Source organism: Mus caroli, unplaced genomic scaffold (assembly GCF_978045245.1).
Source record: "Mus caroli unplaced genomic scaffold, Mus_caroli_1 scaffold_5, whole genome shotgun sequence".
NCBI lineage: Eukaryota > Metazoa > Chordata > Mammalia > Rodentia > Muridae > Mus > Mus caroli.
In genome coordinates this window covers 97803307-97828868 of record NW_028227260.1, presented here as the reverse complement: position 1 = coordinate 97828868, position 25562 = coordinate 97803307, and positions in this window count along the sequence as shown.

Below are 25562 nucleotides of genomic sequence, written 5' to 3'. Positions count from 1 at the left end.
TGTTTCCTAGAGAGTCTACTAAGGCTAAATCATAGTAAGCCTAGTGTGGCCCATACCTGAAATTCTAGTACTTGGGATCCTGGGGATGGCCACAAGTTCAAGGTCACCCTGAGACTGAGTTCCAGACTAGCATGGGTCTACAAAGAAGAAGGAGGAGAGAGAGAGAGAGAGAGAGAGAGAGAGAGAGAGAGAGAGAGAGAGAGAGAGAGAGAGGAAGGAAGGAAGGGAGAGAAGAGAAGAGAAGAGAAGAGAAGAGAAGAGAAGAGAAGAGGAGAAGAGAAGAGAAGAGAAGAGAAGAGAAGAGAAGAGAAGAGAAGAGAAGAGAAGAGAAGAGAAGAGAAGAGAAGAGAAGAGAAGAGAAGAGAAGAGAAGAGAAGATGTATACACAGACTCATTAAAGGTTGAGGTATGCTTTGTAAACATCTTGTGCCTCCTACTGAGAGGTTCAGGCTTAGACCCAGGAGGTGGTCAGCAATAGTTATTTAGCTTTGTGTAACTGAAGCACGCGGCTGCTGGGAATATGCAGCTCTCAATACACTGAAAGTCCTTCAAAAGCCAAGTCCACCAGTAGCAGCAACAGACCACCAGGTTCATTGGACTGAGTCTGAATAGAACTGAGATTCTGGAATGACAGTGACTTTCTTACACTGACAGTGTTGCTTTTGAGCTTGGATGTCAACAGCAGTGGCAAGGGAACTGTGGAGCCTAGGCCATAATCTTAGGGGGAGGAAAGCCTGGAAGCAGCTTCAGTTAAAGCAGCAATCCCTGGGAATGTAAAGCAAGCAACTGGGGGCAGGGCAGTCTCTCCCTTGAGATGCCAGCATTCTCAATGGATGGTGCATAGGAGCTCTTCCCAATAAAGGAAGAAGGAAGCCTCGGAAGCTGGCCTTGGGGACAGCAACTGGCATCTGATTCCACCTTACCAGGCTGGGCTGATCAGTAGAGCTTTGGAGACTAATGATTGCCTTCAAAAGTGTTGCAGCTCTGAAGCAGCAGTGTGAATGAGCACACTCTATAGAGGGCAAGAGAAACCAAGCAGGAATTCGGCCCTCTTGATTCTGAGAAAATGTATGTAAATGTGTTGCAGAGTTCAAGGTATGTTCCTGGGTGCCAACAGTCTGTTGCCTATCTGCCCACCTATCCTTTCCTCCATTCACCACACCATACCTCCTTCCTCGCTAGCTTGCCTGAGCTTTGTTTCTGGATTGGTATTTTCTCTTTGAGGAAATGACCATAGAGTCCTGTCATAGAGAAACACACCAAAGATTTTCTCTCCTCTCTCTGTCTCTGTCTTTCTCTCTTTCTGTCTCTCTCTGTATCTATCTCTGTCTCTCTGTCCCTTTCTCTGTATCTCTCTCTCTCTCTCTCTCTCTCTCTCTCTCCCTCTCTCTCTCTCTCTCTCTTTCTCTCTCTCTCTCTCCCTCTCTCTTTCTCTCTCTCTCTCTCTCTCTCTCTCTCTCTCTCTCTCTCTCTCTCTCTCTCTCTCTCTCTCTCTGTGTGTGTGCATTCAACAAATTGCAGAGGTTATTAGGTGCTACACAGAGCCTTGTTGTGCAAGAGCCAGACAAATCATCTTTCTTGAGTTTCCTGGGCAGCTCCCTGCTCAGACTATTGAATAGTTTATTAAGACTCCTATCCAACAGCAATATTTCTATTTAGCAGCACATACATAAGCTCAGATGACTTTAAAAAGATATGACAGGAGATATTCTGCTCTGCTACTGTCTGAGGCCCTGTAATTGAAGTCTTGTAATTAGCATGAAGTCACCAGCTTAATCCTACTCAAAAGGTATCACACAAGGCAGGAAGGATCAATTGCTAAGGGCCTATTTACAGGAAAAATGTCCAGTGCATCAGAGAGAAGATGGCCTGAGATCCCATGTGTAGATCATAGGTGCCACTATTATAGCAGATAATATTACCTCTGGCTAGTGGTACTCCTGTATCCATCTATCCTTTTGGTTTATATAGAAGCAAGGGTGTAGGTGTCAATAAGCTCCAAGTAAGGTTAGCTTATGATATAGGAGTCAGAGTTTCTATATTTTATTAAGTTCAGCCAAAATAATCTCACATATAAGGCAAACATAGGAAGACTCTGAAAGGTTAACAGGACTAACTAGAGACCATGGCAACCATAGCACAGTGCAATGATGGGGTTTCTGGGTTTTCACATTGCTCCTTGTGTCCCAGAATGTGTACAAAGAAGCAGCCCCTTAGCCCAACAAACTGTGTAAGAGAAGACTTAGTACAACACATTTAAATAAAATAAGAAGTTTCACTACATAATACAACATCAAAAGTATCCAAGATATAATCAAATCACTTGTCATGACAATCTACAAACACTGAAGCAAATCAGATGGTGAAAATATCTAACAAGATTTCAAAACAATGATTACAAAAATAATTTAGCAATCAATTACAAGCATGCTTGAAGCAAATAACAATATAGACAATCTTATTGAAGAAATGAGAGCTATAAAAGGAAGTACATTTTTTAAATCTGAATAACAATCGTAGAAGCAGGCATTTCTCTTGACATGTTCCAGTGTGTGTTTGAAACAACAGGAGAATCAGTGAACTTGAATGGACCACAATCAAACTTGCTCGGTCAAAAAAGGAAGGAGAAGGGGGAGGAGGAGGAGGAGGAGGAGGAGGAGGAGGAGGAGGAGGAGGAGGAGGAGGAGGAGGAGAAGGAGAAGGAGAAGAAGAAGAAGAAGAAGAAGAAGAAGAAGAAGAAGAAGAAGAAGAAGAAGAAGAAGAAGAAGAAGAAGAAGAAGAAGACGAAGACGAAGACGAAGACGAAGACGAAGAAGAAGAAGAAGAAGAAGAAGAAGAAGAAGAAGAAGAAGAAGAAAATTTTTATTGAAAAAAAATGAACAGAGCCTCAAAAACAGTAAGAAGGATCAATATTCATACCGTCAAATCCTGAGAAGGTGACTAGAAACCATGCGGCCCTGAGGAAGTGATGACTAAGAGGTTTTGATCTGCTAACAGGAAGAAATCTATATTTTCACAAAACTGAGTGGACCCCAAACAAGAGAATATTTTTCTAATATGTACCAAAACAATCACAAACTTCTAAAAACTAAAGACCAAGGGAAAAATTGAAACAAGGAACAATGGCATGCTCCCCATAAGAAGAAAGAGAACAACAGCACATTTCTCATCAGAAACCACGGAAGTCCGAAGGAATTGTGAGTTTTAAAAGGACTGTCATCCTGGAGTCTATATCTAGCAAAGTACCCTTCTGAAGGTAAATCAAGAAAAATTGTCAGCAATAGACCTTACTTTCAGGACACTCAAAGAAATGGAGGATAGAAAACCAAAAACAAGATAAGTACACTTATATTCAGCAGCTGATTCATGTACAGAACTATGACAATTGTTAACAACAGGCATTTCTGGAAGGGAGAATTATAGATGGGTTTTCTCTTTGTTTTTCTGATTTTATACGAATTACCCCCTCTAAGCATGCTTGTGTAATTAGAAAAAATTGAATGTACACAGAATGAAAGGCTGCATATAATAAAGGTACATTTCTCCTGGAAATAAAAGAGAATGTAATTTGTTACCATCAGGGAAATGTAACAGGACTTCATGAAGGAGGTAGTATTTGATTTACTAACTGGAAGGGTACGTGGATTTAGAGCACCAGGGAGGAAACAGCATGACAAAAAAATCTCAAGGAATGGTAGTGCATGCCTGTGTTTCCAGAATTTGGCAGATAGAAGCCAGAAGATCAGAAGGTCAGGGTTATTCTTGTCTATTTAGCTAGTTCAAGGCCAAGCTAGGATACATGAGACACTGTCTCAAAAATTCAAAAGAGAGAATGAGTGCACGGGGATGGAGCTGAGCAGCAGAGCCAACCTACAGAGTTAAGGAGGGAGCCAGTTGATTCTCCATATTTATCAGAAGACCTTCTTCTCTACAAATCACTAACCTCTTTTTTGTTATTGGATAATTTTTTATTTACATTTCAAATGTTACCCCTTTCCCTGTTTACCCCCCCTCCCGGAAACCCCCTATCACATCCTCCCTCCCCCTGCTTCTATGAGGGTGTTCCTCCACTCACCCACACACCCCCCACCTCCCTGACCTTGCCCCTACACTGGGGCATCTATCAAGCCTTCATAGGACCAAGGACCTCTCCTCCCATTGATGCCTGGCAGAGGTGCTACATATGCAGCTGAAGCCATGTGTACTCCTTGGTTGATAGTTTAGACCCTTGGAGTTCTGGGGGGGGGGTCTGTTTGGTTAATATTATTGTTCTTCCTATGGGGTTACAAACCCCTTCAATTCCTTTAGTCCTTTCTCTAACTCCTCTATTGGGGACCCCAAACTCAGTCCAATGGTTGGCTGAGAGCATCCACCTCTGTATTTGTTCGGCTCTGGCAGGGCCTCTCAGGAGACAGCTATATCAGGCTCCTGTCAGCATGCACTTCTTGGCATCCACAATAGTGTCTGGGTTTGGTGACTGTATATGGGCTGAATCCCCAGGTGGGGCAGTCTCTGGATGGTCCTTCCTTCAGTCTCTGCTCTACACTTTATCTCCATATTTGTTCCTGTGAGTATTTTGTTTTCCTTCTAAAAAGGACTGAAACACCCACCCTTTGGTCTTCCATCTTATTGAGCTTCTTGTGGTCTGTGAGTTGTATCTTAAGTATTCAGAGCTTTCCCCCTAATGTTCACTTACCAGTGAGTGCATACCATATGTGTTCTTTTGTGATTGGGTTACTGCACTCAGGATTATATTTTCTTGTTCCATTCATTTTCCTGAGAACTTCATAAATTCATTCTTTTTAATAGCTGAATGGTACTCCATTGTGTAAATGTACCACATTTTCTGTATCCATTCCTCTGTTGAGGGGCATCTGGGTTCTTTCCAGCTTCTGGCTATTATAAATAAGGCTGCTATGAACATAGTGGAGCATGTGTCCTTATTACAATTTGGAACATCTTCTGGGTATATGCACAAGAGTGGTGTATGCTTGGTCCTCAGGTATTACTATGTCCAGTTTTTCGTGGAACCGCCAGACTGATTTCCAGAGTGGTTGTACCAGCTTGCAATCCCACCAACAATGGAGGAGTGTTCCTCTTTCTCCACATCCTCGCCAGCATCTGCTGTCACCTGAATTTTTGATCTTAGCCATTCTGACTGGTGTGAGGTGGAATCTCATTAACTGAGGAATACTGAATGGCCTAGAAGCACCTAAATAAATGTTCAACATCCTTAGTCATCAGGGAAACGCAAAACAAAACAACCAAAACAATCTTCTTAGACCTGGCTGTAAGAGGCAAAGTGTGAGCTGTTCTGCTGAGGCCCAAACTGGAAGTCAGAGCTGCAAATGCAGTGGCCTAACCAGCACTTTAGTTCTCCAAGGAGCAGGGCAGCTTAGGCCTGAGCCAGGGCCCTCCTTTGTCTATTTGCAGTTCCTTCTTCCTTCCTTCCTTCCTCTTTTGAGAGTGTAACTTCCCTCAGAGGAGTGTGGCAAACAACTCCATTGTTCACCTCACCTGCTCACCCCCACACCAAGCAAGACTATTTTCCCTTGCCATTGCCTAGTTCAGACACCACATTCTCTTTTCTACCAAGCAAAGCTCACATTCTTTCAATCAGACCTACCTTCTGGAAAGGAATGTTCTTTCTTTCTTGTAAGTGTTCGCCTCACACACAACCCCATGACAGTCTTTTTCCCCATCAGTGTGTCTATGTGTCCCCTGGAAAGGGTTCAAGACAGTGAAGCATCTAAATGAGTCCAAAAACATGAAAAGAGTAAAATTAGAAGAAAAACATCCAAGCTGAGCTGGCCATGTAGCTAGTAGCAAAGAAAAGAAAGTGGAAATTTTAGAACTGAAATCTAAGTGAAGGTAACAGGCCTCCACCATTGTAAGGAAGGTTGAGGTCACATTCCTAGAAGTTTCTTCTGTGATAGGATCCCTCGCACATTTCAGAGAGAGCTTGCTGTGTCAGTGGGTTAGTTGCATGTTGTGAAAAGGCCTACTCTGTTATGCCCTGGATTGGAAAGCAAACCCCAAAGCAAGTCCCTAGACCAGAGTGCAGTTTGTATGGAGTGAAGTGGCAGCCTCCACCCAGGAGGCACAGATACTAGGCCTGAAGCCAGGGGAGGAGCTCCAATTTTGCAAGTCAGGGTAGGAAGGGAGGGAACTGTTGTAACCAGGTTATTGTTGTTGTGGTTGTGGTGGTGGTGGTGGTGGTGACGGTGACATTGGTGATAGTTTGCTAGTCCAAATCCATCTGAAAGCAAGTTGAGAGAGAAGTATGAAGGAAACATGTGGTGCTCAGGAGAATGTATTTCACAGACCTCCAAGACAGCTGTGAATTGGGCTCTCCTGTTTGGTTTGGTAAGTTGTTACTTTGGGTTACTCCTGAGCGATAGGACCTCTCTCTCTTAGCAATGTCTTCTCTAAAGAACCCCCAAAGATGCTGACAAACTATCTTTGGTGTCCAAAGTGATCTAAACATGCCATTGAAGCATTCCTCCTCTCTCTTTCTCTTTTGCCATATCCTGGTAAAAATGAATTTGCAAGAGAAATAGGCCTTTGGCAGCGGAAAGCCATAATAGAAGCAGAACCTTCAAGCTAGCAAGCTTCCCAGCCTAAAAGGACAACTAATGCCAAATCCTATATGCTACCCGAATTGTACACTGCAGAGTTCACTGAGTGGACTCGGTCTTCCTCTCCACTTCCTCCTGCTAAGCTTCCTTTAACTCCGAGATTACTCTATCTCTTTGACAAAGGTTGGGAAGATACAGAAATGACTCTAAAACAGAGAAAAAGCTGCCTTTACCACTATCACTACCTTGACCAGCATCACTGCCAAAGTGGACACCATCTCTGCTTCCACCTCCACAGTACCCCTAGAATTTCTTCTATCAGTATCTACAGGACTCTAATGTTCCAAACAGTTCAATGTGTCTCAATCAGCAATACGAGGGTATGGTGGACCCTTAGCTTCCACAGTAAGGTTAATATAGGTTCAGTTACTGGATTTACCCATATAAAATGTTACCTGGATGGCTTGTGTACTAGGTATCTCTTTCCCAATTGGTTAATTAAGGGTTATAACAGGATATTACATAAGTGTTGTCGCAAAGATGACATGGAATCATCCAATATAAACTATTCCAAATGGACTATTTCGATCCCACTAGGAGCATCAACATTGCCATTCTTACTTAACAGATGTCGACACTGAGAAAGTATAGACTTGTGGAGAGTAGTAGAGTCATTCATTCAGCATTCATTGAGCAGCAACTCAGCACCAGGACTTAGGCTTTGATGCAAGGCATTCAAGAGTGAAGAAGGAAGTGCCCTTAAAAAATGAGATTTTAACGTCTAGGAGGAAAGCAGTGAAGCTTAATAGATACCACACAAAAGTAAGTATTCTCCAGAAGCACAGGGACCAAAAGAAAGAGAGAGAGAGAGAGAGAGAGAGAGAGAGAGAGAGAGAGAGAGAGAGAAAGAAAGAAAGAAAGAAAGAAAGAAAGAAAGAAAGAAAGAAAGAAAGAAAGAAAGAAAGAAAGAAAGAAGAAGCTGGCTTAGCCTGGCATTGCAGCTAGTTTTTAAATTGCTATTTCACAACTACCTGACAAAAGCCACCTAAGAAAGGGAGAGTTTCTTCTGTAGTACAAGTGGAAAGCTGAAGTCTATCAAGGAGGGACGGCATGGTGGCAGGAGCATGGCTCAGCTAGTTACATTGCATTCCTAACCAGGAAATAGAGAGCAAGTGAGGACTACAAGTGCCCAGTTCATTCTCTCCTTTTCATTCAATCTAGGACCTCCACCCCATGACTGCCACCCTCATAAATGGGTATTCTCACCTCAGTTAACACAATCTCCACATTCCACCACAGACATGTTCAGAGATTTGTGTTCAAGGTGATTCTATATTCTGTCAAGCTGACAATCAATACAAACTGTCAGAATCAGAACCAGAGAAGGCTTACCCTAGGATCTGATATTTATGCCGAGACCTGAAGGAGGAGACATTCCTAGTAACAAATATAATAAACTCTGCAAGTGGGGAGGCATAAAGTAATGTAGCCTTGCTCTCTTGTTTGGTTTTGTTTCATTTTCATATTCCTCCATGCAGCACTCACCACCCCTCTGCAGCTTTTCCGGGGCACTTCCACAACCATTAGCTAATTTGAATGATGCAGTGTTCCTCTGGAATGAAAATTGTCTCTTCATGTTTGGGTTGAGGCCACTGAGACTCAGAGAGAGCTACTGACTTGCCTGTGTTCATACAGCTACAAGAGTGCTGCAGGGTCTGGCCCAAAAGGCTGAGGCTCTGATGCTAGCTTGACATCCTCTTCTGGACAGTTAGTTGCCTGCTGGCTATTAATAGAGTTTTGGCCACACACGGTTTTGTATTTCTCAAGTGAATCTCCATTTTCTCGTTTCCCTCTTCTACTTTTCTCTCTCTTTCTTTTCTCCCTCTCCTAGCTCTCGGTTTTAAATCAACAAATGAATTTTCTTCAGAGCCATAAAGTCTAATTAATGCCATTTTTTTTCTGGTTCTGTGGTTTGCAGTGTTTTAACTCCTGAGCATCTCTTTACCACAAGTAAGACTCTGGCTCAGAAGCTAGATTATGTCTATGGATGGCTGTGGAATTAGCTAAAACTCCAGGGGTGTAGCCACATCCCATCTTACAGGGCAAGAAGAGCATATCTGTGGATTTGCTCCTAGGCAAATGTACCTTTTAGAGAATCGCTCAAGCTGACGCTTCCAGCAGCAGTCAGGAGGATCTGCCTTCCGCAGTTTTAACTAAAGGATTGATTTGGGGGATCTAGGTGGGCCTTCCTATTGACAGCCACTGCCAAGAGCACTTTAGCCAGGATAGAAGGAGGAGCTGGGTCATCTTGTCTCTCAAACCCCAATTCTTCAACTTCTGAGCAGTGGCAGATGCTGCCAGCCCCTGGCTTCTCTGGGAGCTGGGAGATAATGCTCTCACTCAGCCAATCTTCCTCCTCCCTCCTCTGCTCTGTTATCAGCCTGGCAAGTCATATACTTATTACTATGACTAAGTGACAATTACATAAGCCCACCATTTGATGTTGGGTTGGAAATGCTGCGGCTGAAGTGTTTTTATTTCTCACTTACAAGCTCGCCTGGCCATCCACATGTAAGCACTCTCACTCTATTTTGAGCCAGGTACTTCATGAATAAAACAGGATATTCTGCCAATTTCAGAACACACCTTTTATCATGCACTTTAAGGCCAGCTAGACATGCACATCCTCACCCATCACCCACCCTCCAAGCAGCAGTATATACCAGTTCCAAAACAGTGCCAAACAAGAAATCAGTGAGCTAGCTGACCAGCTGCATAGCACCTACATTTTCCTGAAACAAAGGCAGAGAACTCATTTCCTCCCATTGCAAGTAGCCTGAACTTGGAAGGGGGCTTTCCTACTGCCTGCTTAGCCTCTAACCTTGTCCTTGCACACTCTATGAAGAGCAAAGATCTGGACACTGGTTGGTGCCCACAACTCTTGACTGACTCAGTTCCTCTCTCTTTCCCAGCCAAGAGCCTCTGCTTCCTCAAATCCAAGAAATGTTTCTGAGATCCTGGTGGATATGTTTCACAGCACCCATTGAAATCTACTACAACAACATACATAGGATACTCTGATGGCTGAGATATGAGCAGCTGTACCAGGGAAGATCTTACATGGAATGCCACCATACTTAAGTATGCAAAACACCAGCCCATCCTTGGGATTCCTTCCTTTATAATTTTTTTCTGCCTTGGGAGGCTAGGAGTCACCCCCCACATTCATCTGGGTTTGCAAATCTTATGCTACAACTAAGGGTTTTGGCTAAACACACTTTCCTTCAGCTGGAGAAACAAGTTATGTCAGAAGAGACATGTCATCTCCATATGTTTGCCTTCTTGACACTGAACTCCTCCATGTCAGCCCACATAGAAAGCCCTTTCAGGAACTTCTGAAGTATCCTCCCTCCTTTAATGTGAGCCCTCTGAGAAAAGGCTCCAGAACCAGAGATTGCACACAAGCTGCAGGTATGGGGTAAAGCAAGGCTCTGCTCCTCCCAAGTCCTCCGCCGAGGCAATGCCAACACTCTTCTCTTGCTGGTGGATAGTGTCAGGCTCTGCTGGAAACCCTAAGCTTGGTTGTGAGTAGAGAAATTGGCTTAAGGAGTGGCCCATATTTTTCTTGGCTGCTGGCTAAATAGTGCAAGTGCTGTTAATCACTAGGGTAGGTGTGGGTGAGAACAGAAAAGAGGGCCAGCTGTTTCTGTGGAGTGGTAAATATGACAAGACTCAGCACAGAAGAAACGAGAGGCTTTTTAAGGGTTGTTGTCGTGAGAAGGCTTGCTTGAATATTCCCGAGGCTGCAGAAAGCAGGCTTGGACTTGAAGACGATGACCCTCCCTCTACTCCCCCTCTAGTATCACTAACTTGACCACGCTGCGCTCAAGCCTGGCACTGCTTTGCTTGCTGACCTACCTGCACAGGACTCCAGGCTTCCATGGCTTTCAGAGGTCCATCCCAAAGGACCTTAAAAATAGCAAAGCAGGGTTTCAAATTAAGGTCTTCTGAGATCAAGTTAGGTGCAGTAGCCTTGCAGTCTGTTTTGATTTGGAGACCACCACCACCGCTACCACTACCACCACTACTACCATGCATGGTACAGAATGGGTCCTGGGAGCTCCTACAGTATAATTTTGCCAAATTTAACATCTCTGAAGTCAGTTTGAATGGGGGCATGTTGGTGAGGTGGCTCTCTCAACACAGAGTTCATGAAATGCACAGTGTGACACATGGCTGAGCATTACATGCAATAACAATCACAAAGAAGGCTGGCAAGAGACCTTAGGCTCACTCTGGAGCTAAGACTTGGCTGGAACTCACTCTGTAACCTATGCTAGACCAGACCTCAAGCCTTCCCAGTGCTTGGATTGCAGATGAGTGTGATCCTACCTGGCTAAAAGTGCTCACCATTTTGACACATGCAGTCTATCTCTGAGAGATTCTATGCTGAAAAATTCACCTACATACAGAAAACCTTTATGCCAGGAATAATATACCTCCACAAAACAGAAAAACCAGCATTCAGGTGTCATGTGGGAGTGGCCAAACAGTAGTGCTCTATCTACTTAGCTTTCATTCCCACATAATTTGTGGGCCTGTTGCAAAATTAAATGTGGTTTTTCGTATTTTTTAAAGCAATATTGATATCAAGATAAACCAAGTGTGGGAAACCCAAAAAGAGTCCAAGACAGGTTTCTTTTAAGGTAGTCTCAGAAGAAAGAAAGGAGAAATTAAGGGGAAATGCTGAAAAGGAATATATAAGGAAAACCAATTCAGTGTATGTTCCTGAGTTTGTTACTACTGTGGAAAATTGGGGATCAGATTGCCTCGGGGAACTCCTAAGAACACGGTTGAATGTGCCTTGAATTCTTTCTACCCAGGACATGGACAAAAAGAAAGATTACCAGTTCAAGGGATGCTTCAGTGAGCAGTCATATTTCCAGTTAAGCAGCTCTAGGGCAGGAAGCTGGGGCAACTGACATGGCAAAGGTGAACAGCTTGTCATTACAGTACAGTAGAAAGTGGGAGCAGAGGATATGGTGACCAAGGGATGTAGTATAGCTGTATAGATACTATGAATACTAACTGTAGGAGCTGGAGGGAAGCTCAGTGGCATGCAAGAAGCCCTGGGTTTGATCTCCAATACCATGAAATAATATTAATAAAATTAGGGAAGCTTATGCAGGGTCTTCTAAGGGAGAGTGCAGGGTAGTGAGATTGCTTGTTGCTTTTTATAAATTAATTTTCTCCTTTGCTATTTTCTTTAGCAAACAGACCTCACGTTAAGATTGAAAAAGCATTAGTGCAGCACTTTTCACACTTCAGCAGGCATCAGAACACTTGAAGTGCTTGTGGCAACACAGTTGACAAGCAGAAGCCTGACATCATGGGTCAGTCACCTGGGTGATCGCACAGGGCCTTGTGCTTTTGCCGGCCCCACACTTGCTTTATTGCTCTGCTGTTGCCATCTTGACATTCTTAATGCTTTTTAAAATTCTTTTCAAAGATGGAAGCCAACATTTAATTTTGCATCGGGCCCACAAATTATGTTTCCAGTCTTGGCTGGTCTTACTCCCAGAATGTCTGCTTCAGTCTTTGTAGGGAACGAATTAGAAATGTGAATTTCTGAGATGCTCCAAAATGATTCTGCTTGTGGAGCATACTCAAAAAATTATAATATCCCAATGTCTTGTTTAAAGATTGTTCTCTGTACTCACTGATAAGTGGATATTAGCCCAGAAACTTAGAATACCCAAGATATAGGATGCAATTTTCGAAGCATGTGAGACTCAGGAGGAACGAAGACCAGGGTGTGGACGCTTTGCCCCTTCTTAGAATTGGGAGGGGAACGCCCATGGAGGGAGTTGCAGAGACAAAGTTTGGAGCTGAGACAAAGGGGTAGACTGTCTAGAGACTGCCATATCCGGGGATCCATCCCGTAATCAGCCTCCAAACGCTGACACCATTGCATACACTAGCGGGATTTTGCTGAAAGGACCCTGATATAGCGTCTCTTGTGAGACTATGCTGGGGCCTAGCAAACACAGAAGTGGATGCTCACAGTCAGCTATTGGATGGATCACAGGGCCCCCAATGGAGGAGCTAGAGAAAGTACCCAAGGAGCTGAGGGGATCTGCAACCCTATAGGTGGAACAACAATATGAACTAACCAGTGCCCCCTGGAGTTCCTGTCTCTAGCTGCACATGTATCAGAGGATGGCCTAGTCGGCCATCAGTGGAAAGAGAGGCCCATTGGTCATGCAGACTTTATATGCCTCAGTGCAGGGGAACGCCAGAGCCGGGAAGTGGGAGTGGATGTGGGGGAGGGGAGGGTGTGGGGGACTTTTGGGGATAGCAAATGGAGATGTAAATGAAGAAAGTACCTAATAAGTAAAAAATAAAAAAATAAAATAAAAATAAAAAAATAAAGATTGTTCTCATGAAGTAGCCTCCGACTTCATTTAAGAAGGGGTTTACACCTGCTGAGGAGATGGATCAGCAGTTAAGAGCACTTTTTGCTCCTACAGAGGACCCAGGTTCGATTCCCAGCACCTACATGGTGGCTCATAACCATCTGTAAGTCCAGTTCCATTGGACCTGAACCTTTCTTCTGCCCTCTGTGTATACCAGGCATGAAAATGATGAACAGACATACACACAGGCAAAATATTCAAACACATAAGAATAATACCCCCAGAAACCAAGAGAGAGAGAGAGAAGGGAGGGAGGGAGGGAGGGAGGGAGGGAGGGAGGGAGGGAGGGAGGGAGGAAGGAAGGAAGGAAGGAAGGAAGGAAGGAAGGAAGGAAGGAAGGAAGGAAGGAAGGAAGGAAGGAAGGAAGGAAATAAGTTCAGCTCCTGATAGATGGAAGCAGAAGGTCAGCCTGGGCTACATAATGGGGAAAAGGTGTTTACAGACAACTACTTGAGAGAAGAAAAATATATTTCAGGTCAATCAGAAACCAAGTTATGCTATCTCCCAAAGGAGAATCAGGATCAGATATCTCAAGCAGTTGGGACAAGAGGGTAATGACAGCACTGGACTTTGTACCACTCTTTGGGACTCTCAGCATGGGTCAGTTCCTTTCTATTTGAACAGCATTGGGCAACTCACCCTCAGTTTAGCTTTCATTACTTGTGAAATGGGTTGACACAACCTGCCTCACAGAGTTCTGCCCAGCAGCTGAAGGCTTTGCAGTCATAATTCATAATTCAATTCTTGTTTTCTGGAAGGCCTCATCTCTCCCTTATCCACTTCACCAGACTGTGAGTTCTTTATGGAACAGGATCCATCCCCATTCTGCTTAGCAATGGGATCTGCTAGAGTTCAGAGGCTCTTGACTACGGAGCTAAGGCTGTGGAAGGGAGACAGAGCTGGTAGAACTGGCTCCCACAGCACCAAGCCTCGCCAGTCTAAGAGTCCAGGAAGGTCCCAGCCACTGTGGGACTGTCAATAAGATTTCCAAAAAGGTATAGCTGGAGACAAGAGCCACTGTAACCTTCACAGGGTCATTGCTCTAAATGGTATTATAAGAAATCACTGTCATTGTCCAAAAGAAAGATTCTGGTAGCAAGAGAAAAGACCAGGACACAGATGTGCATGGACCTGTTCTCTGCTGCTAACCTGCACTTCTCTAGGTATATCTCAGAGATAGCCTATAAAGGTAAAGATGATATATGTAGCCACCACCCTTGTTACAAGCTGGAAACTCACCAGTGTTAATCCAAGCAGCTAGAGAGTTAGGCCTCTTGGATCAATGCTGGCATGGGACTCTCAAGGGTCAGGGAAGAAATTCACTTCTTAGTGCTGGCAACCGTGCCAGTAGGCTAATTAGGTGTTGCTTGCACCTGCTGTTGAGTCAGGTCTCTTTGGATTTCTGCCTCTTAAATCAGGGCCAGTGATCTTAGCCAACAGAGAGAGCCAGCTGCTGGAAACTTGGAGTCCTAGGATCTACCAATATGACAGTGACCCAGTCAGACGACCTTCAGCAAAAGCTTTGGCCTGAGTTATCAGGTCTTCTGGGTCCTTGGAGCACAGATGCTCAAGAATTCCATGATTTCAAGAAAGGAGATGAGACAGAAACACCTCTGAGCCTCAACAGGTCTGTGGATGCTACACCTAGAGGCATCCAGACCAAGCTTGGGATAGTGTCAAGAAAGGGGTGTTATAAATTGAATAATTGCTGAAGCCAACAACCATTAGAGAACCATGATGCTAACTGAGCCTTGGGCTTCTGAGAGGATTAGTGATAGGAAAAAAACTACTTTGGTTGAAATTTGGTTCTCAATTTCTTTCTTCCCTTGTACTAGAAGCACCCCTAGTAAATTTGCCTTCCAATGCCAGCAATTTATTCTTCTCAATGGTTGTGAGGTAGCAGAGGGCACAGAGTCCAGAATGCTCATTACATATGTCTTTGTGCTAAAATATCTATGCTGGTAAACAGAGGCTATACCTCAGTGAGCCTCATCTGTAAAATGACCATTACAAGAAGAGTTCCTGAAAGCCACAAGAGTAGTTCTGTGAACCAAATGAGACTATTTGTAGACACCTGTAAGAGCTTAACTGCCAGTTCCTTTGTATCAGTGTCCTAAAGCTGCCACAGCAAATTACCACTAACTTGGTAGCTTAAAGCAGCACACATTCATGCTCCACTGTTCTGCATATCAGAAGCCTGAAGTGGGTCACACTGAACTAAAATCAGGTCACTAGCAGGCTGCATTCCTTCTGGAGGCTAGAAGGCAGAATCTGTTTCCTCTCCTTTTCCAGTGTTTAGAGGCCACCTGTGTTCCTTGGCTCATGGCCCTTCCTTGAATCACTCCAGCCTCTTGTTTCCATTCTGACACCTCCTGCTACTGACACTCACACTCTTCTGTCCCTGTTATAAGAAGGTCAGTGCCTTTAGTACCAGATGTGGGGACACAGGGCTTTGCGGCAAATATGACTTTGTAAATGGGATAAATCATCATCCTGGACATGGTAGGGGGTGACATCCTGGATTTTCTGGGTGTGCCTAAGGTATCCCATAGTGGCCACCTCAGAAGTCTCAGGAACAGAGGACCCTAAGAGATGACATAGTCATTAAGTCAGGTCTATCTAACCTAGCTCCTTGGCTAAAATGTCAACATCCAAAGACAGGGGCACACTGATCATGCCCACTACCCAAGTGACCATACTCCTATCCATAGCATGGGGCCAGATTTGGCATTGGTATATCTGTATACCACTTGTATAAAATGGAATGGATATAATGACACTTCAGATACCTCAAAATCCACTCTTCTCTCTTTAACAGTAGTAGTATTGTGCTGTGTTTCATTTTCACAAGTTCTGGGGGTAGAGAGACTATGGCAGAGGAAAGAATGGACTTCCCCCAAGACACAGGGATGGCGCTGACATGCCTGGCAGGATTCCAGTCTGCTAGCACTTCCCATTGATCCCATTTAGAAGAAAAGCTTGGGAGACCCAGAAAGTGGTACAGGCAGCAAGCAGCAAGACCTGAGTATGTGCCAGGTAATACTGCCTCTCAGATCAAAACCCAGGCGCTACCTCTTCATGATGTGGCTGCCACCTTGGGCCTTTTCCTTTGTGGGTCTATATCTGTCTTCATTCTTGGGTTTGTATTAGTTTCAGTTATGTTCTCACGCACTTGCATATGCACACTCAAAATCTCAGTCACAACCTCACATGGATGCGCACACCCATGTATATGCAGAACCTTTCCCACAGGCAAGATTCAAGGTAGCCTTCCTCCTTTGCTCTAGCAATTGCCATTGCTGCCTTCCCTGCCTTCATCATGTGTCCCTTTCCTATCACTTCAGGGCAGGGCCCGTGGGGATGGGGAAGTACAAGTGGAGAGGAAAGAATAGATTTTGATCTGTCTAGAGGATGGATGTCCAATCTACAAGTCCCAGAACATGATTTTCCATGCCCTTTGTGAACCTCTCAAGTTATGCAGTGACTAGGACACTGAGAGTCTAATCCAGACTTTACTTCTATTCATGGAATGGAGCATTTTGTTTTTCAGGAGCATAAAGATTTGTGGTATCAGGAAAGAGGGGTAACCATGTACTGCAGAACACTGTTTCCAAGCATAGCAGCTTTTACCATCTTAATAAGAGCAGTTCTGACTTACACAAAAGAGGCAGTCAAGTTTGAGCTTGTTGGTGTTGCCTAATAGAAAGAGGGGTTGGACAGGGTCATTAGACCCTCACCTGAGTTTCTAGTGACACCTTTCTACACCTTCTTCTAAGATCCATGTGGTTTTATTCAAGCTACACATGGTCCTGGGAAATGCTAGAGTAATAAGAGTCTGGTAAACTAACTGGAGGGTGTTCTCCATCTATGCAGCTCTGAGATAGTTATCTAGTACGGTGAGACTTTTGGTGACACAGCTACATTGGAGTCACCCAAACTTGCTCAAGTACCTCTTTGTCCATATTTTGTAAGCTCAATAAACTCATTAATTTGCCAAGTTGGACTTAGATGGAATCTTGGTCTGCTCTTTTCTTTATCTTCTATCTGCTTATGTCTCCCCAAGATGAGTTCACACAGTGCTGTGCACATGCTGTGTGTGCACATCTGTGTGCATAAGCATTTGTGGTGGTATGCATCTGATTGTGTTTCTGGGCACAAGCACCCAACTATGGGTGTGCCAATCTGTTCGTATCTTCACATATGTATATATGTATATGTATATATATGCCCCTGCATAAGTGCACAAGTTGGCCATCAGTTGTCAGATTTGAATGCTCCTGACTCTTTCCTTTTCCAGATAGGTATTTGGGGATTTAGATTGTCAGACCCTGATCACAGATTCCACGTGGGTGTCAAATTGGTCAACAAGGACAAAGCCATAGGTCTCTGCCTTGTTCTCAGCCTACTGTAAATACTTAGATCAATTATGCTCTGTGATTCTCCTCCTGGGAAAGCCTGTTACTCCCTTAAAGCTCCGTTCCAACACCTCCTCCCTGTGATGTTGTTACTTGTCTAGCAGCTTGCACCCTAGAAAACTTAATCACCCTCTTGTCTTAGCTCCTCGGTGCTTTGCACTTAGTGCTCTCATAGCACCTAGCAAATGATACTTCAAGGACTTCTGTCTCCATAGCTACCAAGTCAGACTGCCCTACCAGTTCCACTTATAGTATCCATTGCCCTTTTGTTGAGTGACTGAAAGAATATCTACTGCTGTCCCTTGAAGACTCAGACACTATTTTCTTCACACACATTTCACTGACTAGTTTCTTTTACCAGTGAAAAAATCCCGGTAAGATTGAGGAGTAAGATCAGAAAACTGTAATGGTTTAGTTCCTCGCTCCATCTAATTCAGCCTTCACCACTCCCTCTGCAAAGTTCATAGAGGTGTCCAAGCTGAAAATGAGAGTGAATGCCCTTCTCAGAGTAGGAATAAGGCTCTATGCCACTACTCCCACAGAAGCCCCAGCACATCTTTTCTTGTCTTCTCTTGCAGATTATACCTCTGGGGATCCTGTATAAGTGTTAGTATGATGATAATAGTCCCAAGGGCTGGATGCCTAACCTTTGCAATGATAGGTACACATGAGGATCAAATGGACAGAAGCTGGCCAGGGACTCTAAACAGAAGAGACTCTAAGAAACCCCATATCTATTCCAAGAACTGTAGCCTGCCAAGGATATGGGGCTCATGAGCTGACTGCCACAAGCCCTGATTTCTCTGAATGGAACCACAAAGGATGAGACCATTGTTGTGCCTCCCAGCTCTTCACAAGCCATGTGTAATGCTGCCAGCATTGGGAAGTAACATCTCCACACATCATCAGCCATGTTCCTTCAATATGCCCACTACAACAAATGCAAGAACTTCCAGATCTTTGCTTCTGCAAAGGAAAATAGCCTCAAATTGTCCCAGTGAACTCAGGGCACAGACAGTTGGCCAAGATAGGGGCAGGGACAGTCTGTGGCGGTTTCATTCCTTTACACTTTGTGGTGACTGGCAATGTGCCACACATTTCTTGAATGTGTAATGAAGAGTTGGATGTGAGTGCAGAATTAAAGGTTATTAACACACAATCACCGCAGTCTTAGACAGGCCTTCTTTCACCAGATCAGGCCAATTAGTAGAACGCAGGGCCAGTTTTCATTTTAAAGGATTTAATTAAAGTTTGGGTGCAATGAACATGCAAGCCACCAATCTGTCTTTCAAGGTATGTCTTATCGAGAAATTGATTGTAATTTATGCTTAATCCTAGAATTCTAATTCTTTGGAAGACATTGAAGACATTTTCCTCTCTGTGTCTCACCATACCTGCCCTCCCATCTCCTCTGCTGGCCCTTCCCTGCTCCATCCTACACTTTCTGCCTCTCTTGCCATTTCTTAGTCAGCCATGCCCAGTTTCCCCAGTGCTTCACTGAGCTACCAGGGTTGATCTGAAAAAGGACCCCAACCCCAGGACCCAATTTATGTGTAGGCTGGTGCTGACGACCCATTTGAGCCTATTTCTTCATCCGCAAGATTAGAAGCCTTGGAACAGTCAGAAGTCTTTACCCTCAAATTAGTTACCAAGTACCTTCCCTGAACAACCACTGTGGGCCATACAACACACTTATGGGTATGCTGGGATGACAAGGGACAGCCTCCTTCAAGACACCGGTATCCCATATGCCAGGTCCTGTGATTAGCCTTCCAATATGCCAGTGGACCAGGGAAGACCCAGCAGCTTATCCAAGACCCTCAGAAGTAGCAAGCTCAGTGCCAAGCCAGGTGAGAAATTTCCTCTTGGTGACTCTGTAGGCTTGCCATGGGTCACTCAAAATTCCTCTCCAAGGTTCTCCTAGAGAGATGGTGTCTCTCTACTACATGGTTTCCAAGGGTGCAGGATACAGCTCAGAAGCAACTGCCCTGGTCTCAGGCTGGCTTGGCTGCCAGAGCTTTAGCCACTGGGTTCATAAGGAGCCATAGCAGGCCCTTCATTTCCTGCTGCTTAGCAGAAGCCTCAGAATGGGGCTTTGCTCTGAGTCATCCCAAGGAGGGTACTTCTTCTAGATAGAAATAGGCCTGTGACTCACTCAGCAACCTGTAACATTGGGCCACTGTATAAGAGATGAATCACTAGGCATAGGCAGGCCTCTGTCCTGGCTTGGATGAACACAGGGATTTTGATGGAATGCACCATAACTCTAATGGGGATCTCAGTCTTGCCATAGCATTGAAACATACTGCAAAGACACCATATGTAATCTATCCACTCTTCCTAGCTTGCTATTGAATGTCCACCAAGGACCTGGAAGAGCCTCAGCACAGCAAAGGAGACTAGATGAAGTGGAACAGGGTCAAAGGGCAGGCTTTAGAAAGTAGATGACCAGAATAGAGATGGACAAACCAGATTATCCTTGCAACTTTCCCTATGTACCATAAAAGGTGAGAGCTAAAGACCATAGAAGGCCCCAAGGCAGCAGAGGGCCCCATAAGCCCCCAACACATGCTCCTGATATTCTGTGATACCAGAAACGTCTTGTGGTCCTGGTGGCCATGGTGCTGAAGGAGAAGACTGGAGATAGGATGGGGAAGAGGATGCCCCTCCTTCAGCCCCAGTATAGAGGCTGGGGATAAAATTTCACAGATTCCACTCCTTCTTCCCTGGACCCTAAAATAACAAGGTGTAATATGAGAGCCTAAAGGATTCCTAGGATTCCTCACTTGACAAATTTAGCCCTGGAATGGTCCGGACAACTTATGATGGACTGCTAAGAATTTCTGGGTAGTGACAATGGGCCATCAATTCTTACAAGGGCTGACCTCCCGTTCAAAATTACAGGGAAGTTAGTTAGAGTACCGGGGACCTGAAGTCTGCCTATTCCACATGTGAGGAATGGAAAGTGTGAGATGGGCCCAGTCACAGAATGGATCTTAGTGTCCTGCTACTGGTGTAGAATAGACAGCAAGGTGAGCTGCTGGAAGAATAAACTCTGTGCTTCAGAAGAGTGAATAGGTTGCAGCATGAGAAAGTTGGGGAAAGTTGTGGGCTCTGCTCCAAATTCTGGGAATGCAGCATAGCCTGGGCCCTACGTTATAGAAAAGCATAAAGCACTGGATACCAGGCAAAAAAAGACACAAGAACCTAGCCCAGTGGTAAGTGTCTTCAGGCACAGGTTTCTCTCATACAAGGAGGTCACAGAGATGGCCTGAGATAATCCCACAGTGTTTACTACAGAGATAGATAGGGCGTAAGGCTAACCTTTAAAGGTTTTTGGCTGTCATATCAAAAAAACTATGTAAAGTTAATTTTCAGGAAGGGTCACACCAGAAGAGAGTTCAGGGGTGGCATGTCAACTCTGAATTCTGTAGTTTTGAGCAGCATTGCTGTCCATACCTGGAATAACTTCCAGGAATCATCTCAATACAGACTACCTAACTCAGTGCATGGAGACCAGTGAATCAGCTCCCTCCCTGCTTCTTTCTAACTTATGTTCCTTCGTGCTCTCCAGATGACTTTATACTGAGGACACTAATTGCAGGGTCCTATTTCCTTCCAAAGCCCTTTAAAACCAAATGATTTTTGAGGAGTCACATTCCTTTTGTTTTTTCCCCTAAACTTCACTTGCCTAACTTGTAAAACACAGGCTGCTTGAACCTATTCACTCTTGTGAAGCACACATGCCTGGGCAACATGTACAAAGCTTATTTGGGCAGGAAGGGTTCCTACTCAGATAGATGTCAAATCTGTGCTGACTTTAGGAAATATCTTCTGTCAGTCCAAGACCTTGGCATGGGGAAGTGTACTAGTCCCTAAGTACAGAACCAGATTTCAGGTGTGACCACCCTTGGATGTTAGGTTATCAGTGGCCATATCACCTGTAGATATAGCCTAGCCAAGTAGCAAGAGCCATTTCAAGCTCTGCCATCTATATCCTGGTTCTACCTTTGTTTCTGGCTACCCTCTGTCCTTGGGTGGGTTTCTTACCCTTTGAGCACCTCAGTTTCATCAACAGTAAAAATGGAGCTAGTTGTAGAGTTACTGTAATGTTGACATGAGTGTCAGGTCTATGTCTCAACTTAGTCATGCCATGGTACCCAATGAACGCATCAGACACTAGTGTGACATGGTTATAGTTTTGTAAGTATCTGCAACTGGTTGACATTACAAAAGGGATATTCCCCTTAGCAGTTTGGCTATTCTTAACTGATCCCCTTAAGACTTTAAAAATAAGCCCTGAGTTCTCTGAGGAAGAAGAAAGTCTGTCTCAGAACTGAAGGATCAATTCATGTCTGAGTTCCCAGCTTGCTTCCTGCTCTACAAATTTCAAACATGCCAGCTACACAACTGTACAAACCAATTCCTTTAAATGTATCTTATATTTCTCTGGAGAACCCTGCCTGATTCAGGGAGCAAGCATAGGTGTTTCCAATTGTATGTAGCACATCTGTGAGATACAGGTGTCTGTTCGTAGAATGCATGCCTGGCAGCTAAGGTAGGACCAAGTTAGGAGAGAGCCTTGCCTCACTCTTTGCTCATCCCTTAAAAGGCTTCTAAATCCAGATGAGTTCTCTGTTAGATGAGGACTAAATGAATATCCCAAATCTCATGAAGTTGCTTCCAATGTATGCCTAGACAACAGAACACTGCAAATAAATAACCACCTTTGTCTTGCTTGAATGTGTCATCCAATGTCCCAGTAAGCTGATTCAAATGCAGATTCAGGATTGTCAGGATGAGGAATGAGCCTAACACCAAGTTTCTAACAAGATCCCAGGGAATATCCAGGGGAATATCCTGGAACTCTATCTTATAACCCTTCACTGGCCCTCACCCTTGCTGAGAGACTCTGGAACCACCCCTTTTCACCTTTAGTAACTTGAGTAGTTGAGATGATCTTGGATAAGACTTTTCACTTCTGGAATTTCTACTGTCACCATTGTAAATTGAGTAAGTTCAATTAGACCTGCGGACAATTCTTTGAAACTCGACTTCTACCTGACACTCTACAAAGGAAATTTTTGTAACTTTAACTGGGGAAAATTGTTTACCATATCTCCAGAAAATTCAAAGCATACATTGAAATAAAGGTCCTAAAAAGTTTTGCTGAAAACGGGGGACAAACCTATTTAAACCTCCTAGCTGTAGTTTTGGTATATTGGTAGATTGGACTTAGGACCAGATGTGCTGGGCAAGCACTCCCCAACTAATCCACACCTCCAAGTTATTTCTGATGTCAGGATCTTTGTTTCTCTCAATAGCTATCCACATCTGGTAAAAGTCATGTACTATAGAACACATTTCTGGAAATATTATCTTTGACAGATTTTTAAAGGCCTTACAAGTTCAACAGGTTCAAATTTATTAATTTTTATAAGAGTCACAGACCTGGAAGCTTCCTCCTATTAATTTCATCCTTTTGGTGGGATACTATGGATAATAGATTGGGTGCTAGTTCAGTGTACATATCTATGACCAAAACTTCTTGAGAGTGGCCTAAAGACATGGGAGCAGCAAGCATTTGAAGATCTAGACTTGATTTTTGACTGAAGATGAGCTGTATCAGGAAAGGTTGGAAAATGATACAAGTCTTTTGAAGTTCTCCCTCAAAAGTCATGGAACTTCTATCTAGAAAAAATGTGCAGAAATGCACTTGTACACATATGCACAAAGTTCTGCATGGGTCTCCTGTGTAAACTGAAGCCTTCCCTTGACTTTCTAAAGATGACTAATCTTAAGAAGCCCTGGGATGGCCTGGGGCTCTCTGACACCACTGATCTTCAAGGAAACTATGATGTCTTGCTTGCCTACTGTGAAGTAAAAAGGGTCAGAAGGAGAAAGTGGGGTCACCTCTGCCTTTTAGAAATGCTATTCTAACAGGGCCCTAGCACAAGCACTTACTGTCTTCTGGCTCTGGCTAAATTTGGAAAGCAGCAAAAGTTACAGGAGTGCATTGGATAAGAGGGACAGTCTCAGGCTGCTACTGAGATGTTGGAGAATGGTCGGTATTAATCACAAAGATAGCTTCTTAGAGGTGGGGCTTTGGGCTGCGATTTGAAGAATGTGGGTTGTGGCTTGGGGGATCTAAGACCAGTTGTTGCTTGCATGAGGAGCAATTTAGGCAGAAGTTTGAAGGTGGAAAGGGGGTGCATTTGAGGGGGTACACTAGGAAGGGAAGCTAAATGTGGGTCAAATGGAGGGTATATGTACATTTGCTGCAATTCTTTTTGCAATTGGAGTACCAACTCTGCAGTGAAACATCCCCCGACTCTGTGCAAAGGCTACAGATGCCTATCCCTATAGGCAGGTAGGGCAGGTGCTACTCCCAACTCGATCCTTCTGGAATTCCCCACAGCAGCTGTCCTGAGCCTTCCCCCTGTGCCTTCTCTAGTCCCAGCCTCCAACTCCCTCCAACTATACCAGCAGCAGCCACAGCTTAGTGTTTGGGAAAGAGACAAAAACTTCATCTGAAGGTTTCCATCCTCCCAGCTTCTTCCATATCCCCATAGACTTTCTTGCCCTCTTTCCCTTCTTTTTCTCCAGTTTCAGGGGAGGTAGAGTTGCTCTCTCCCCAGAAGATGGCCAATATATTCCCTACATCTTATAGTCCATTCTGTCCTGTCTTCTCCAAAGCTTTGCCTTATTTTAGTAAGAGTGTTCTGGTCCAGTCATCTCTACTTTCCCCACCCCTCAAGCCATTCCAGCCCCAGATTCTGAGGCTAAAACATTCAGTGACCTTTCAAGTACACTTTTCTCCATTGCTACAAGAAGCATTGTCCCACATCCTAAGCTGTTTTCTACTCACAGGCCTTATATCACACAAACCTTGCTTGCCAAGTAAAGCTCATCCAAACTCCAACATTTCTGTTTCCTTGGGAGCAAGCGTGCACAGAACAATGTAGGGCAGTCAACACAAGAATGTAACATATGGGACTGGGGAGATGGCTCAGCTGGTAAAGTGCTTACTGCACAAGCATTAGGCCTTGAATTTGATCCCCAGTACTCAAGTGAAAAAGAAAAAAATAAAACAGACATGGTGGGGGTGGTAGTGGTGGTGGTGGTAGTGGTGGTGATGGTGGTGTGTGTGTGTGTAACTCCAGAACTGGGGAAGCAAAGACAGACAGAAAACAAAAACAAATTAAAACTACATTGAGATCCCATCTCACCCTCATCAGAATGACAATCATTGAGAAAACTAATGAAAAATTCTAGTGAGGATGTAGATGAAAGAGAATTCCGTGTTCACTTCTAGTGGGGATGTAAACACAGGCACCACTACATAAATCAGTATGAAGTCTCTTCAAAAATCAGCTATATCTGCCATATCCAGGGATCCATCTCATAATTAGCCTCCAAACGATGACACCATGCATAGACTAGCAAGATTTTGCTGAAAGGACCCTGATATAGCTGTCTCTTGTGAGACTATGCCGGGGCCTAGCAAACACAGAAGTGGATGCTCACAGTCAGCTATTGGATGGGTCACAAGGCCCCCAATGGAGGAGCTAGAGAAAGTACCCAAGGAGCTGAAGGGATCTGCAACCCTATGGGTGGAAAAACAATATGAACTAACCAGTACCCCAGAGCTCTTGACTCTAGCTGCATATGTATCAAAAGATGGCCTAGTCGGCCATCACTGGAAAGAGAGGCCCATTGGACTTGCAAATTTTATATGCCCCAGTACAGGGGAACACCAGGGCCAAAAAGTGGGAATGGGTGGGGAAGTGGGGGGGAGGGTATGGGGGACTTTTGGGATAGCATTGGAAATGTAATTGAGGAAAATACATAATAAAAATACATATAAAAATCAGCTATATCACTCGTGTATATTTACCCAAAGGATGCTAAATCAATATACCATAGAGACAGCTGCATAACAATGTTTATGGCAGAAGTAGTCACTATGGCTAAGTTATGAAACTAGCCTAAGTGTCCATCAACAGCATTTAATTGGGGGCTTTCTTACTGTTTCAGATGTTTAGTTCATTATTATCATGGCAGAAAACATGGTAGCATGCAGGCAGGTGCTG